At 37.1% G+C, this 17,474-nt stretch overlaps 1 pseudogene; it reads right to left on the bottom strand.

Moving 5' to 3' along the window:
- Positions 1-12,462: 12,462 nt before the first annotated feature.
- LOC128581078 (X-linked retinitis pigmentosa GTPase regulator-like) overlaps positions 12,463-17,474 on the bottom strand; it is a 34,878-nt pseudogene continuing 29,866 nt past the window's right edge.

Here is a 17,474-nt window from a genome sequence, read left to right as displayed (position 1 = left end):
ATTAACACATATTCTTTTACTTGTTTTTCTTTGTCTTTTTTTAAAATACAGCCATCCTTGGGGGTATAGAGTGGTATCTCTTTATCTCATTCTGATTTTTATTTGCATTTCTCTAATGACTGGTGATACTGAATAACTTTTCACATGCTTGTTGACCATTTATGTATCTTCTTTGGGAAAATGTCTATTCAAGTTCTTTGACTTTTTTTTTTTTTTTTGAGACAGAGTCTCACTATGTCGCCCTGGGTTGAATGCCATGGTGTCACAGCTCATAGCAACCTCAAACTCTTTAGGCTTAAGTAATTCTCTTGCCTCAGCCTCTCCAGTAGCTGGGACTACAGGCGCCCACCACAATGCCTGGCTATTTTTTGGTTGGAGTTGTCATTATTGTTTAGCAGGCCCAGATAGGGCTTGAACCCGCCAGCCTCGGTGTGTGGCTGGTACCCTACTCACTGAGCTTCGGGAACCAAGCCTCTTTGACCATTTTTTAAGGTAATTGTTCATGTTTTTATTGTCCAGTTGTAAGAGCTCTTTATGTATTCTGGGTCTAGATTCTTATTGGATATATAATTTTCAAGTATTTCCTCTTATTCTGAGTTGGTTTTTCATTCTCTTGACAGCATCCTCTGACACACAAAAGTTTTCAATTTTGATGGAGTCCAGTTTATCTATGTTTTGTTTTTGTTGCTATACTATTTGTGTCATCTAGAAGAAACCATTTGCAAACCCAAGGTCATGAAGAGTTACCTCTGTATTAATTTCCTAGGCTGCTATAAAAAGTACCAAAAACTGGGTGGCTTAAACAAACAAAAAAATTATTGTTTCATGGCCCTGGAGGCTATGTGCACAAAGATGTCAGCAGGGATAGCCACAGTCTGTCTGACAGCTCTAGGGGAAAATCCTTCTTTGCCCCTGCTGGGTTCTAGGTTTTGCTGGCATTCCCTGGCATTCCTTGGCTTGTAGAAGCATCTCTCCAGTCACATAACCTTATTCTTTCTGTGTGTATTCACATCATCTTCTCTTTGCCCAGGCCTGTCTTTACGTCCATATTTCCTCTTTTTATAAGAACACCTGTCAAATTGAATTAGAACACACCCTAATGACTTCATTTTAACCTGACTACCTCCATACAGATTCAGTTTCTAAATAAGATCACATTCTGAGGTATGTGGGGATAGGATTTCAACATATCCCTTTTTTTTTTGCAGTTTTTGGCTGGGTCAGGTTTGAACCTGCCACTCCTGGTATATGGGGCCGGTGCCCTACTCCTTGAGCCACAGGTGCTGCCCCAACATATCTTTTATTGGAGACATAATTCAACCCTAAACAATCCATTTGTTATAAGAGTTTTATAGTTTTAGCTTTTATGTTTAGATCTTTGATCCATTTTTGAGATAATTTTGTATATGGTGTTGGTATATATTATGCATGAGATAGAGTCCAACTTCCCAACACCACTTGCTGAAGTGACTATTCTTTCCCTATTGAATGGTCTTGTCACCCTGGTTAGAAATCCATTGACCATAAATGCATGGATTTATTTCTGAACTTCCAATTTCTTTCAATGTTCCTTATGTCTATTCCTATGTCATTCCACTGTCTTACTAACTGTACCTTTGTAGTTGTTTTGACATTGAGAAATATGAGTCTTCCAACTTTGCACTTTTTTCAAAATTGTTGTGCAATACCATAGGCATTTTAGGATCAGCTTTTTCATTTCTGCCAAAAGTCACTGGGGTTTGGATAAGGATTGAGTTGATTCAGTAAATCACTTTTGAGATTGTTGCCATCTTAACAATAGTAAGTGTTTAAATCTCAAACATTGGATGCCTTTCCACTTATTTAGGTCTTCTTTATTTTTTCAAACAATGTTTTGTAGTTTGTACTGTACAACTCTTGTACCTACTTGGTTAAATTTATTTTTAAGGATTTTATATTCTCCTTAATAATATTATAAGGCACTGCTGTACTCATAGAATGAACTAGGAATGTTGCCCCTCTTCTATTTCTTCTAAGAGTTTAAAAAGGATTAGTGTTAATTTTTTTTAAAAAGTTGGTAGAATCCATGGGTAAAGTCTTACTAATTTCACTCTTCTTTTTTTTTCCTCAGTCAATCTAGCTAGAAGTTTGTCAATTTTGATTTTGTTTATTCTTTCTATTGTTTTTCTATTGTCTATTTTTTTCATCTCTGCTCTGGCTCTGGGCTTTTCTCTCTCTTTCTCTCTCTCCCCTCCCTTCCTACCTCTCTCCCTCCCTCCCTCCCTTCCTTCTCTCTCTCTCTCTTCCTTTCCTTTTGGACAGAGTCTCACTCTCTCACCCTGGGTAGAGTGCTATGGGAGTCATAGTTCACAGTAACCTCAAAGTCCTGAATTAAGTAATCCTCTGGCCTCAGCCTCCTCAGTCACTGGGATTACAGGCCTCCACAACAATACCCAACTAGTTTTTCCATTTTAGTAGAGACAGAGTGTCTCCTGCTCTTGCTCCTGAGCTCATGTGATCCACCAACCTCCACCTCCCAGAGTGCTAGAATCATAGGCATGAACCACCACACCCAAGCCCCTGGGCTTTTCTTATTGAAAAAAAGTTTGTTTGTTTGTTTGTTTTTCTGATTCAATCTTTTGACTTGTTATAGATCTATTCACATTTTCTTTTTCTGCTTGAGTCAGCTTAGGCCATTTGAGTTTTTCTAGGAATTTGCCCATTTCACCTATGTTACCTGATTTGTTGGCATGTAATTGTTCATTATATTCTCTTATAGTCATGTTTACTTTTGTAAGGCTAATGGTAATCGTTAGGAGCTAAATTGTGTTCCCCTAGAATTCTTACGTTGAAGGCATATCAACTAGTACCTCAGAATGTGATTGTTCCTGCAGATAGGTGATTAAAGAGGTGACTAAGCTAAACTATGGCTTTTTAGGTATGCCCTAGTCTAGTCTCAAACTTTTGTGAAATTAGGACACACCAAGAGAAACTAGGGGTGCACTTACATAGAAGCACAGCCATGTGAGTAGGCAGCAAGAAAGCAACCTCTTTCTGCAAGCTGACAAAAGAGACCTCAGGGGAAACCAAAGGTGATGATGCCTAGATCATGAACTACTAGCCTTCAAAACTGTGTAAAAAAAAATTCTGTTGTTATAGCAGCTCTGGCAAATGAATACAGTAATGCTTTATTTTTGTGTTTGATTTTACTAATCTGAGCCTTCTTTCTTTTTTCTTAGTGAGTCTAGTTGAGATAGTCAATTTTGTTCATCTTTTATTACTTTTCTGCTTTCTATTTCATTCATCTCCCCTCTAATCTTTTTTATTTATTTTTCTGCTAGCTTTGGGCTCAGTTTGGTTCTCTTTTTCTAGTTCTTTAAGGTAAAAAGTTAGGTTATTGATTTAAGAGCTTTTGTTTTTTTTATATGTATATAGTCATTTGCACCTGTAAATTTCCCTCTGAGCACTTTCTCTTTATTCCAAAAAATTGAAAATTATCATTTGTCTAAATGTATTTTCTAATTTTCCCTTGCATTTTCTTCTTCAACATTAGTTAAAGAAGACTCTTAAAGGCAGTGCCTGTGGCTCTGTCAGTAGGGCGCCGGTCCCATATATGGAGGGTGGCAGGTTCAAACCCTGTCCCAGCCAAAACTGCAACAGAAAAATAGCTGGACATTGTGGCGGGTGCCTGTAGTTCCAGCTACTGGGAGGCTGAGGCAAGAGAATTGCCTAAGCCCAAGAGTTGGAGGTTGCTGTGAGCTGTGATGCTACAGTACTCTACAGAGGAGTACTCAGTCTCAAAAAAAAAAAAAAGACTCTAAAAAATTTTTCTATTTTCATTTCTAGTTTCACTCGATATGTTCTCAATTGTGGTTAGAGAACATATTTTGTATAGTTTCAATCTTTTAAAATTATTAAGACTTATTTTGTAACCTAACATGTGATCTATCCTGAAGAATGTTCCATGTGCAGTTAGTTGAAAGGAATGTGTTTTCTGCTATCATTGAGAGGAATATTCTGTATATATCTGAGATCTACTTTAGGTTTATACTGTTGTTCAGATTTTCTATTTTCTTATTTATTTTCTGTCTAGTTGTTCTATCCATATTTAAGTTGGCAATTATTGTAGACCTATTTCACCATCTGCCATGTTGTGCTTTATTTATTTTATGATTCTATTATAGATATATGAAATTTATTTATAAAATAAAAAATTCATAAATGTATATAAATAATGTATTTATAATTGATATATCTTCTTGATGGAGTGATCTTTTCATGAATTTATAATGTCCTCTTTTGTATCTTATTATGATTTTTGGCTTAAAGCCTATTCTGTCTAAGGTAACCACCCCAGCTCTCTTTTTATTACTTACTATTTGTAGGGAATGACTTTTTTCTGTTCCATAACTTTTAATCCATTTGTGTCTTGAATTAAACAGAATACAGTTGAGTTATGTGCTTTTAAAAACCCATTCTGCCAAAATATGCCTTTTAATTAGAAAAATTCAATCCATTTTCATTGAAAGTCACTACTGAAAAGGATACATTTCAGCCTTTTTTCTGTTTGTTTTCCATATGCCTTATTTCTTTTTTCTTTAATTTTCTCCTGATTGTCTTCTTTATGTTTGATTCTTTTCTAGTGTATTATTTTGATTCCATTCTGATTTCTAGTTCTTGAATATTTTTAGTAGTCTTAGTGTTTAACTTGGGATTATAATTTACTTTTAAATTTATAATAATGTTGTTTGCAAGAAACCAATTACCACTCATACAAAAATTCTGCTCCTATATAACTCAATTTCTTCTCCTTGTTATATTGTCACAAATTATATCTTTATATGTTGTGTGCCCAGTAACATAGAGCTATAATTATTATTGTATGCATTTATCTTTTATATTATATTTAAAAGAGAAGTTACAAACCAAAAGTACAATAATACCAGCTTTCATGTTTACCTAAGAAGTTACCTTCACCATATTCTATATTGTTTATATGGCTTCAATTTTCAGTCTATTGTGTTTTAATTTTAGCTTTAAGGACTCCCTTTAACATTTTCTTATAGGGTAGATCTACTAGCAATGAATTCTTTCAACTTTAGTTTATTTGGAAACATTTACTTTCTTATTAATATTTGAAGGATAGTTTAGCCAGATATAAAATTTGTGGTTGACAGTTTTTTTTTTTCTTCCAGCACTTTAAATATGTAATCTCATTACTTCTGGCCTCCATGGTTTCTAATATGAAATAAGCTGTTGATGTTATAGAGGATCCCTTGTGTATGACAAGTTGCTTTTCACTTGCTGCTTTCAACAGTCTCTCATTGCCTTTGTCTTTAAATGTTTGATAATTGTGTATTGGTTCATAACTTTTTGAATCTATTCTACTTGGAGTTTATTGATCTTCTTGGATGTATAGATTTATATTTTTATCAAATTTGGGAAGCTCTGGACCATTAATTCTTTTAACTTTTTTCTTTCTTTCCACCTTTTCCTCTCCTTCTGGGATTTCCATGATGTGTATATTGGTGTTTCACAGGCCTCTTAGGCTCTGTTCATTTTTTCTCTTTATGCTTTTTTCTTTCTGCTCCTAAGATTGGATGATTTCAACAAACCTATCTTCAAGTTTGCTAATTTGTTCATTTGCCTACTTAAATCTACTGTTGAACCTCTCTAGTGAATTTCTCATTTCAGTTATTTTACTTTGAAGGTCCAGAATTTTTATGTTGTTCCTTTTTATAAATTCTACCTTTTTGTTTTTATTCTCTATTTGGGAAGACATCATTATCCTGGCTACCTTTATGTATTGGTCCATGGTTTCCTTTAGCTCATTGTACATTTTTAAGACAGTTGATCCCAGGGCAAGCTCAGCCAGAGGACTGCTTTAGTGAGCATAAGAAGAACCCAGCCCCCAGGGGATCATACCTAAGACAGGAGCAGGTGGATGGGGCTGGAACTGATTGCTGATTGTGAGCTCTAACGGCACCTGCCCCAACACAGACTGCAGTGGAGACAAACACCCCAGCTCTGGGCAGTGTCACAGACCAGAGCTGAGTAGGAGTTTCTGTGAACTCAAACAGCATCTGGTCCACAGGGGAATATAGCCAGGACAGAACCACAAATTATGCAAAAATATAAGTGTCAGTAACATCAATCACGAGTGGGGCTGGAACTGAGTGAACCGCCCCAGCTTCCATTAACCACCTGAGGTTGTCAGGCCTTAGCTCCCCCTGCTGGATGGTGGCAGAGTGCAGAGGCCTGGCTGAGGAGATATAAATCTCCCTGTGACTCATGCAGGCATAAACCCCGGGAGCATCTGCTCATTAGAGGGAACTGTGTCACAGCCCTGTGTTACCAGTGACTGGGTGTGACAGAGATGCAAGGTGGGGAAGGAGGCATCAACCTTCCCAGATTAACTCATTTGCTGGAGGGGTCCTTCTGACTCCATGGAACACCAGAATGAGTCATGCTCAAGCTGCCAGCAGACCCCTGCTATCTAGTTACCAGAGACCTTTTGAACTCTCCCACTTGAGACTGAGTGCTGACTGGGACAATTGATTTGGACCTTTTAAACTGGACCGATCACCTGAGGACTATCCAAGGTGATATTCTGGGTGTGTGGTTGTGGGAAGCTTTGGTTTTCCTTTTCAAGTTGTTGTCCATGGGAGGTGGGGTGACTTAATTGCTGATATTTCTCAACAGATGAGATTTTAACCCAGAGTAACTGATTTCCCAGAGTAGGACAGTGACCAGCTGGAAACAAGATGTAGCCACTTAGCTCCACCACACCAAGCAAGTCCCCAGTGTCTCAGATCGTAACACTGTACAGGTGTACAGGTCCTTTGCAGACACAACTGAAGATCCCATTCATAAACAAATGGCTGAGATGTCAGAAATCTAACTCAGAATTTGGATTGCAAATAAGATTAATAGAATGGAGGAAAAGTTGGAGTTAGAAATTCAAGGTGCATTTCAAAAGTTTTCTCAAGAATTCAATGAATTCAAAGACAAAATCACCAAAGATTTTGACACATTGAAACAAGAATTTGCAGCCCTCAAAGATCTGAGAAATACAGTAGAATTCCTCAGTAACAGAATGGAGCAAGCAGAAGAAAGGATTTCTGACATTGAAGACAAAGCTTTTAAATGCTCCCAAACTCTCAAAGAGGAAGAGAAATGGAGACCAAAAATGGATCATTCTCTCAAAGAACTCCACAGTAATTCGAAGAAAACTAATATTCACCTGATAGGAATCCCTGAAGGTGATGAAGTGGCTTCACAAGGCGCAGGGGCTCTTCTTCATGAGATTATGAAGGCGAACTCTCCAGACATGCCAAGAGATTCTGAAATGCAGATAGTGGACAGTTTCAGAACCCCAGCACAACTCAACCAGAATAAGAAATCCCCCAGACACATCATAATTAACTTCCCTAAAGTTAATATGAAGGAGAAAATTCTGAAAGCAGCCAGACATAAGAAAACCATAACCTTCAAGGGGAAGAATATTAGAATTACTGCAGATCTCTCTGCTGAAACCTTTCAAGCTAGAAGTGGGAGGTCATTGACTTTTAATCTCCTAAAACAAAATAACTTTCAACCCAGGATCCTGTATCCAGCTAAAATGAGTTTTGCTTATGATGGAGAAATTAAATACTTTAATGACATTCACATGTTGAAGAAATTTGCCATAACTAAACCAGGTCTCCGGAATATCCTCAGACCTATCCTCCATAATGAACAGTGCAATCCTCCACCACAAAAGTAAACTAACTCAGAAACTTTTGATCAAATTCCAATTTCCACAGAAGCAAAAGGATTAAAAATGCCCACCGGACTTTTGAAAAACTTGTACCCAAAATTCTACCAGGCTTATCAATATTGTCAATTAATGTGAATGGCTTAAACTGTCCTCTAAAGCGGCACAGGTTGGCTGACTGGATACAAAAACTCAGGCCAGATATCTGCTGCATACAAGAATCTTATCTTACCTTAAAAGATAAATATAGACTCAGGGTGAAGGGATGGTCATCAATATTTCAGGCAAATGGAAATCAGAAAAAAGCAGGTGTTGAAATTTTATTCACAGATACAATAGGCTTTATACCAACAAAAGTAAGGAAAGATATGGATGGTCACTTCATATTTGTTAAGGGTAATCCTCAATATGATGAGAGTTCAATTATTAATATTTATGCATCCAAAAAGAATGTATATGTATACATCCAAAATATGTATACATCCAAAAACAATTTATAAGATAGACTCTAACAGACATGACCAACTCGATTTCCTCCAGCATCGTAACAGTCAGAGATTTTAACACTCCTTTGGCAGTGTTGGATAGATCCTCCAATAAGAAACTAAGCAAAGAAATTTTAGACTTAAACTTGACTATTCAACATTTGGATTTAACAGACAACTACAGAACATTTCATCCTAACAAAACTGAAGACACATTCTTCTCATCAGCCCAGGAAACATACTCCAAAATTGATCACATCTTAGATCACAAGTCTAACCTCAGCAAATTTAAAAGAATAGAAATTATCCCCTGCATCTTCTCAGACCATCAAGAAATTAAAGTTGAATTCAGTAACAATAGGAATCTGCATACTCATACAAAAACATGGAAGTTAAATAACCTTATGCTGAATGATAGCTGGGTCAGAGATGAGATTAAGAAGGAAATTGCCAAATTTTTGGAACAAAATGATAATGAAGACATGAATTATCAGAATCTCTGGGATACTGCAAAGGCAGTCCTAACAGGGAAATTTATAGCACTGCAAGCCTTCCTCAAGATAATGGAAAGAGAGGAAGTTAACAACTTAATAGGACATCTCAAGCAACTGGAAAAGGAAAAATATTCCAATCCCAAACCCAGCACAAGAAAAGAAATAACCAAAATTAGAGCAGAATTAAATGAAATTGAAAACAAAAGAATTATACAACAGATCAATAAATCAAAAAGTTGGTTTTTTGAAAAGGTCAAAAAAAAAGATAAACCTTTGGCTAATCTAACCAGGAAAAAAAGAGTAAAATCTCTAAGTTCATCAATCAGAAATGGTAAAGATGAAATAACAACAGATTCCTCAGAAATTAAAAAAATCCTTTTGAATGTTACAAGAAACTTTATTCTCAGAAATATGAAAATCTGAAGGAAATTGACCAATACTTGGAAGCACACCACCTTCTAAGACTTAGCATGTTGAACAGGCCTATATCAAGTTCTGAAAAATCTCCCTATGTACAGAATCTCCCTAAAAAAAGCCCAGGACCAGATGGCTTCACGTCAGAATTCTGCCAAACCTTTAAAGAGAAACTAGTACCTGTATAACAACCTTTTCCAAAATCTAGAAAAAGAAGGAATACTACCTAACACATTCTATGAAGCAAACATCACCTTGATTCCCAAACCAGGCAAAGACCCAACAAGAAAAGAAAATTATAGACCAATATCACTAATGAACATTGATCCAAAAATATTCAACAATATCCTAACAAACAGAATCCAGCAACACATCAAACAAATCATACATCATGACCAAGTTGGTTTTATCCCAGGGTCTCAAGGCTGGTTCAATATATGTGAACCTATAAATATAATTTATCACATAAACAAATTAAAAAACAAAAACCATATGATTCTCCCAACTGATGCAGAAAAAGCTTTAGATAACATCCAGCATCCCTTCATGATCAGAACACTTAAGAAAATTGGTATAGGAGGGACATTTCTTAAACTGATAGGGGCCATCTACAGCAAACCCACAGCAAATATTGTATTGAATGGAGTTAAATTGAAATCATTTCCACTCAGATCAGGAACCAGGTAAGTTTGCTCATTGTCTCCACTGCTTTTTAATATTGTAATGGAAGTCTTAGCCATTGCAATTAGGCAAGAAAAGGCGATCAAGGGTATCCACATAGGGTCAGAAGAGATCAAACTTTCACTTTTCGCAGATGATATGATTGTATATCTGGAAAACACCAGGGATTCTACTACAAAACTCTTAGAAGTGATGAAGGAATACAGCAACGTCTCAGGTTACAAAATCAACACTCCTAAATTGGTAGCCTTTATATATACCAACAATAACCAAGCTGAAAAGACAGTCAAGGACTCTATTCCGTTCACAGTAGTGCCAAAGAAGATGAAATATTTGGGAGTTTACCTAATGAAGGATGTGAAAGATCTCTATAAAGAGAACTATGAAACTCTAAGAAAAGAAATAACTAGGGCGGCACCTGTGGCTCAAGGAGTAGGGCGCAGGTCCCATATGCTGGAGGTGGCGGGTTCAAACCCAGCCCCGGCCAAAAAAAAAAAAAAAAAAAAGAAATAACTAATAATATTAACAAATGGAAAAGCATACCATGCTTATGGCTGGGAAGAATCAACATTGTTAAAATGTCCGTACTACCCAAAGGAATATACAATTTAATGCAATCCCTATTAAAGCTCCACTCTCATACTTTAAAGATCTTAAAAAAATAATACTGTGTTTTATATGGAATCAGAAAAAACCTCGACTAGCCTACACATTACTCAGAAATAAAAAAAAAGCATAAGGAATTACGCTACCAGACCTCAGGACTATACTATAAATCAATAGTGATCAAAACAGCATGGTGCTGGCACAAAAACAGAGAGGTAGATGTATGGAACAGAATAGAGAACGGAGAGATGAATCCAGCTACTTACCATTATTTGATCTTTGACAAGCCATTTAAAAACATTCAGTGGCGAAAAGATTCCCCATTTAACAAATGGTGCTGGGTGAACTGGCTGGCAACCTGTAGAAGACTAAAACTGGACCCACACCTTTCACCATTAACTAAGATAGACTCTCACTGGATTAAAGATTTAAACTTAAGACGTGAAACTATAAAAATACTAGAAGAAAGTGCAGGAAAATTCTTGAAGAAATTGGCCTGGGTGAATATTTTATGAGGAGGACCCCCTGGGCAATTAAAGCAACACCAAAAATACACTACTGGGACCTGATCAAACTAAAAAGCTTCTGCACAGCCAAGAACACAGTAAGTAAAGCAAGCAAACAGCCCTCAGAATGGGAGAAGATATTTGCAAGTTATGTCTCCAACAAGGGTTTAATAACCAGAATCCACAGAGAACTCAAACATATTAGCAAGAGAAGAACAAGTGATCCCATTGAAGGCTGGGCAAGGGCCTTGAAGAGAAACTTCTCTGAAGAAGACAAGCACAAGGCCTACAGCCATATGAAAAAATGCTCATCATCCTTAATCATCAGAAAAATGCAAATCAAAGCTACTTTGAGATATCATCTAACTCCAGTAAGATTAGCCCATATCACAAAATCCACAAACCAGAGATGTTGGCCTGGATGTGGAGAAAAGAGAACACTTCTACACTGGTGGGAATGCAAACTAATACCTTCCTTTTGGAAAGATGTTTGGAGAACACTTAGGGATCTAAAAATAGACCTACCATTGGATCCTACAATTCCTCTACTAAATATATATCCAGAAGACCGAAAATCACATTATAACAAAGATATTTGTACCAGAATGTTTATTGCAGCCCAATTCATAATTGCTAAGTCATGGAAGAAGCCCAAGTGCCCATCAACCCATGAATGGATTAATAAATTGTGGCATATGTACAGCATGGAATATTATGCAGCCTTAAAAAATATTGAGACTTTACCTCTTTCATGTTTACATGGATAAAGCTGGAACATATTCTTCTTAGCAAAGTATTTAAGAATGGAGGAAAATGTATCAAATGTACTCAGCCCTACTATGAAACCAATTTATAGCTTTCAAAAGAATATGAATTATTATAACCCAAGAATATGGGGAAAGGGGAGATGTAGGGGAGGGGAAGGGGGAGGCTGGGTGGAGGGAGGGTAATTGGTGGAACCACACTTAAGGTACATCTTACAAGGGTACATTTGAAATGTAATAAATGTAGAATATAAATGTCTTAACACAATAACTAAGAAAATGCCATGAAGGCTATGTTAACCAGTTCAATGAAAATATTTCAAACTGTATATAAAATCAGCACATCGTACCTCATGATTGTATTCATGTACACAGCTACGATTTAATAAAAAAAAAAGAAAAGAAAACGCCATGAAGCCTATGTTAACTAGCTTGACGAAAATATTTCAAATTGTATATAAAACCAGCACATTGTACCCCATGAATGCATTAATGTACACAGCTATTATTAACTAGAAAAAGAAAAAGAAAATATATTTTTATTGCAACACTGAACAGTTAAGGCTACAGCACTTGAAGAAGAGTTTAAGATACATATATTTTGAAACTGCTTGTTATAAATATTAGCATAAATAAATGGTCACACTGTTCAAATAAAATAAAACATATTAACTTGTATCTTTAAAAGACTTACCAGAAACTTTCCTTTATAACTCATAACATTTTTCAAGTATAAATTATAACATGCTTGGTGACCATGAAAACGTAAATATATATTTATAGTATTGTACACGATTTTGACCTTCTTGCCATACTTGCTGGTGTGGAAGTCTGATGATTTCGCCCCCTGTGATTCTGGTTAGCATCTTTCTTATTGTTTTTTGAAGCTATTTGATCTTTTATTGGTTTTATCTCTGGAAGTGGCTCCTTAATATTGTGTATACTTTTCTGACTTGCCCTTGATATCCTTTTGAAGACAAAAGTCTTTTGGATTTTCATTGTATATTCACAAATGGCCTTTTTCTCTGGGTTAGCTGTTTCTTCCTTTTCGATGGTTTTAGCTGAGTCATTGGTTATTTCTGTCTCTTCTGTTTCACTGTGGTCACCTTCAGGAACATTTCTATCACCTTCTGCAGTTTTCTTGTCACCTTCCAGATTTTCAGCATTAATTTTCTCAGGCACACTTTCTGGTTCTGCTACTTCTGTTTCTGACACCATGTGATCCTTTTGTTTTTGAACTGGTGGTGAGTGTAATGACTTGTCATTAGAATTCTGGCTAATTATATGTGTCATATTTAAGATGTCAGTAGTTTCTGCAAAGCTTTCTGAATCTGCTGTTGAAGAATTTTCTGTCTCTTTCTCTTTGGTCATTTTATCTTGAAAATTAACTTGGTTCCATTGGCTGCACAGTCTTCCTTTTCAGATACAGTTTTCTCTAGCGGGTTACTCTTAAGCAAATGGAAAGGGAATGAACTAGGGAAAAACAAAGCAGGTGCAGCAGTAGCCCCCTCTGTTGGAGGCAGTGTTCGCAACATTCGAATAGAGTTTGGGGGGAAGCGCTCCTCTCTTCGCGCATGCGTGCTGATAGAGTCCTAGTCAGTGTGTTTCCCGACGTCAGAATGCCAATCGGCAGAAAAGTTGCTACAGAGAAGCCAGAATCAATTGTTTCATCTATTTCTTCTGCCATACCAGGTCAAGGAGTGGCAAGGACTAGCATGTGACATCCACTATAAGCAACCAACTGAACTATAAACTTCAAAAAAATAGAGCAGAAAGTGGGAATGAACTGACTGGTAAAATTCTCCAGTCCAAGTGCTCATTTTCCATGTGGACCATTTCCAACAGTACACAGAGCACCTGTGTCTGTTATCAAAGCTGTATGATTTTCTCCACAGGACAAAGAACTTATTTTCTAATGTTTAATATGCTCAAGGACCTTGGGTTCTGAAGTTTCAAAAATAAAAATGCCAAGACCCAGCTGACCAAACTGTTCCAGCCCAAAGGCATACACAGCTTTCTCTGTGAGAACCGTGCGTGCCCTACACCACATGCTACTTGGGTCACTTTCTCAGGAATTCCAGCCACCAGCTGGGGTGTTCTGTGATTGGTCAACAGCTGATTGGGAAGATCTAATTTCCCAGATATGTGTACAGTTCACCATCCATTGTTACAAAAGCTGAATGGTGATACCCACAGGAGATCCAGGATATAGATTCCCTGGGTCACCTGATGAGGGACACATGCGTTAGTTACATATTTTAAACCAATTGGCTCTTCAGAATTGTCAACCCTCATAAAAAGTTGTTTTTCCTTAGTGCAGCTGAAGTATTAGATCCAGCAGAGAGCTGCTTAATTTTGTGCTGGGATGTAAAAAAGCTTATCAGATGAAAAGTGTTTCTCTCTTTAGTGTCACCAAGTCCCAACTGCCCTTCATTATTTCCTCCAGTTGCATATACATTGCCGCCTTCTGTTGAAATTAGGGTGTGGTTCCTTCCACAGGCAGCAAATTTAACTTTTTCAGGTTTTAGAGCTTTGACACATGTTGGCTTGTTGACTTTGATCCTAATCCTAACTCACCCCAGTTGTTGCTGCCAAACATAAAGTTTGTTATTTCCTGTAAAAATAGTAGCATGTTCCTCTCCACATGAAAGACATACATGTGTATTGCTTTTAAACCAGAATTTGCTGGGAATATTTTTAGCAAATTTGGTCTTTCCAAATGTAAACACAGCTCCAGAATCAGGCACCAGCTCCTCAGACTCCTTCACACTGAGGGAATTACAGGAAGCCTGCATCTGGGGCAAGAGTCTGACAGGGGAGGGTCAGTAAAGACTAAAACAATATCTCAACCCCGGTGCTGGCCGCAAAATAACCCCAGATTCCCACAAAGAAACAAGAGGAAAATAAATGTATCAGATAAGCTACAAACTGGATAATCCAGCTCTGGGTAGTACTGAACACCTATTTCAGGACTGTAAGTTGTCAACTCGGGGAATTCTGCTTGCTTTGCTTATTTTATCATGTCACTTCAAACATATGTTAGTCACTTACTGTGTGCCCAGTCTACTGTGAGGATAAATTGGATCCTCATCACCCAGGAAGTATATGAGTAATCTCTGTGGTGCCCTTTTTCACCATGCATAAGTCATTTAAATACTAATTAGTATTTGTAAAGTAGACAGAAAAACAGGAATGAGGAGATGGTTGATTTTCATTACCTGACAGTAATGAACATGCCACAATATTATTATAAAGAATAATATCCTAGTATCCTTTTATCTTGGCAAGTTAATTTAAATGAGTCTTTACCTCACTCTTTGGGGAAAGAGTTTGAATAGATAAGAACAATTAAAATATAGAGTCTTCATAACAGATAAAAAAATAAAAGTTATACCTTTAGTTTTAGCATCTTTCTTAATCTTCAGACCGACATATGCAAGATTTATTCAATAAATTAATACAGCTATCCAAACTCAAACGTTTTCAAAATGGTAGGCATCATCTTATCCTCAAACTCAATAGGTACATCATGGAACTCTCCATCTTTCCTTCCAACTCTATTCTTCTGTATTTCCTATCTTTTTATTCATGACAAATACCTACCCACTTTCACAAGTCAGAAATCTGGGAGTCATCTTATTCCTCCAGTTCCTACCACATCTATAACAAATAGGCCTCTATGTCCTATTAATTCTACCTCCTAAATCACACTTCTATCCTGCATATTCTCCATTTCCACTGCTACCACTCCAGTTTAGGTGCTCAGTATGACATTTAGAATCCTATAATAGCTTCTTAACTTTTCTCTTGGCTGAACTCTTGGTATTTTCCAATTTATTTACTATATATTGATCCCAATTGATCCTTACAACATGCAAATCTCTTTGCTCTTTCTTTTAGTGTGTAATTCACCATTGTGCCCTATAGTATTTTGGATTAGATACACATTTTTAGTTTGATCCCTACAGTTCTTCATGTTCTGAACTTTGCCTCTCTTCTATCTGTACATGATACAACAGCCATGCTGAGCTACTTGTGCTTACCCACATATCACACTGTTTCATTCCTCTGGACCCTTGTACATGCTGCTATCTTCTGTCCCTCTCTGAAGAATTTGCCTCCTACTCTCATATTTTCACAACATTCCCCAAACCTGGCCTTATTGTACCTAGTTATCAATACTCAATTGAAATGTCACTTTCTCTAGCAATGTGTTCTTCCTCTCCCACTTCCATCACTCTGAGTTAAATGGCCTTCTTCACACTACGTCATAGAAGATGGTTGGAGAACATCTTCTATAAAGAGACAAATAATAAATATTTTAGGATCTGAGAGCACCTCAGTCCATTTTCTGTTGCTATAACAGAACACTACAGACTGGGTAATATACAAAGAGCAGAGATTTATTTAGCTTGTGATTCTGGAGCCTGGAAAGTCCTCGAGTATGGTGCTGGCAACTGGTGGTGGCTTTTGTGCTGCATTTTCCCCTCATGGAAGACAGAAGAGCATTGAGAGACAGAGAATGGAGGCCGGACTTATCCTTTTATCAAGACCACACTCCTGGGCAATGCCTTTGGCTCAGTGAGTAGGGCTCCGGCCCCATATACTGAGGGTGGTGGGATTGAACCTGGCCCTGGCCAAACTGCAAAAAAAAAGAAGACAACACTTCTGTGATAACCAACCCACCACAGTGATAACAGTATTGATTCATTTATAAGAGCAGAGCCTTGATAACCTAATTACCTCACATCTTAAAGGCCCTACCTCTTCATACTGTTACAAGGGCAATTAAATTTCCAATACATTTTTTGACACATTTAAACTATACCAGAGAGTGTAGTGAGTTATTGGTAGCCCCTAAAAAGATATGGATACCTTCTAATGGCAGTAACATGTGAATATTACCTTACTGAAAAAAAGAGTCCTTGCACAAATAATTAAGTTAAGGATCTTAAGATGAAGAAATCATCCTGAATTATGGGGATGGGGCCTAAGTTCAACAACAAGCGTCCTTATAAAACATACACAGAAGAAAAAACAGATGGAAGAAGAGGAAACAATGTGACCACAGTGGCAGAGGTTGGAATGATGCAAACATTAATTAAGGAAAGTCCACAACCACCAGAAATTGGATGAGTTGAAAAACAGATTCTTCCCAAAAGCTCCTCGGAGAAGGGTGCCTCTGCAGACACCTTGACTTTGCTGCCATTTTTACCATCTGTTTTGTGGTCATTTGTTACAGTAGCACAGGAACTATGCAGGGACCCAGAGACTGGGTCTTAACTACTGGACTCTGCCACAGTAGTGCAATAGCAGCCATAGATAATATGGGAAGGATTGGGCTTGACTGTGTACCCATAAAAACTTTATTTACAAAAACAATGGAATATATTAGCCAACCTACATCATAGCATAGTGATGGTCATGCCTGTCTACTGCTCTCCTAGAATAGAAGCATATTATATCAAGGATTATGTCCTAACATAGTACCTCAAACTTTAATTCTAGCAGTGACCGGGCAAGTAAACCAAATGAATGAAGTAGGCTGGATGAAAAGTGAAAGTGTAATCTAACAAGGACAACTTCTACTCAGCTCTTGGCAACTATTGCCATGTTAGCTTTAAAAAAAAAAATGGGCCAAATAAAGCATATCTGGGTTTCAAATTTAGTCTCAGGCCATAAGCTTGCAAGTTTGCATAATCAGTGCCTGGCACAACACATAGCAAGTACTTTGTTGAATGAATTAACATATTCACAAATGCAAACATTCTAACCCCAAATAATGAAGA

This window comes from Nycticebus coucang, chromosome 3 (genome assembly GCF_027406575.1).
Source record: "Nycticebus coucang isolate mNycCou1 chromosome 3, mNycCou1.pri, whole genome shotgun sequence".
In the NCBI taxonomy this organism is placed as follows: domain Eukaryota; kingdom Metazoa; phylum Chordata; class Mammalia; order Primates; family Lorisidae; genus Nycticebus; species Nycticebus coucang.
Note: the sequence above shows the minus strand (reverse complement) of the source record. Positions and strands in the feature narration are given on the sequence as shown.